This window comes from Halyomorpha halys, unplaced genomic scaffold (assembly GCF_000696795.3).
Source record: "Halyomorpha halys isolate HHAL.00 unplaced genomic scaffold, Hhal_1.1 Scaffold1433.1, whole genome shotgun sequence".
NCBI lineage: Eukaryota > Metazoa > Arthropoda > Insecta > Hemiptera > Pentatomidae > Halyomorpha > Halyomorpha halys.
The window spans coordinates 12,661-13,520 of NW_027110282.1; the positions used below are offsets into that span (position 1 = coordinate 12,661).

General features: G+C 31.7%; 1 long non-coding RNA gene across 2 annotated transcripts in view; it reads left to right on the forward strand.

Moving 5' to 3' along the window:
* Positions 1-860, forward strand: part of LOC136796012 (uncharacterized) — a 13,321-nt gene that overhangs the window by 10,522 nt on the left and 1,939 nt on the right. The window lies entirely within an intron of this gene.

The window sequence follows — 860 nt, forward strand, 5'->3', positions numbered from 1 at the left end:
GTTGGCCAATTGGTATCGAATTTTGAATTGAAACTTTTACATAAATTTGGGCCTCCACAGGACTATATAACCCTGAATTGCTATAATTAGTACCTTATTAGAAAGCGAGTTATGGAACCGGAAGAATAGAACACGTTTTAATCACTCGCGATCATTTTGGGTACTTATTCTGAAATTTGAGTACTAAATAGTACTAATTAGGTACTAATTAGTGTATAAGTTTCAACTCGAAATTCGAAAAGTGCCGATTTAGCATGTCTCTGGCCCGTCAGAATAGAACAAGTACCTAATTAGTACTATTTACTACTTAAATTTCAGAATTAGTACCCAAAAAAATCGCGAGTTATTACGGCTTATACAATTCTTCCGGGTCAGAGACATGCCAGCCCGGCACTTTTCAATTTCTAGTTGAGACTTATACACTAATTAGTACTATTTAGTACTAATTCGTACTAAAATTTCAGAATAAGTACCCAAAAGGATTGCGAGTTATTAAGTGGACCATGTTCCATTTATTTTTTATTTTTTTATATCAAACTACTCTTTATATTTTTCCGTTTTGTATTTAATGCATATAAGTATTTAAATATACTGCTACCTGATTAGCATAGCATAATATTGTAAATTGGTGAACACAAAACCTTTGGTAAAGGTCGATGTTTAATAATATTCGACTGTATGTAGCGTACAAAAAAATGGTGTTCCGTGCTCTCTTTTTTTTTATTTATATAGTTAGATAATAACTTTCTAAGAACAATAGGTCGGTTCCCATAAGGAGTATAAAACTACTTACAGTGAGAAATCCCTCTTAGCGGACAATCTCAACAATGTCAGAAAATTACAAATTTTATAATTTAGTT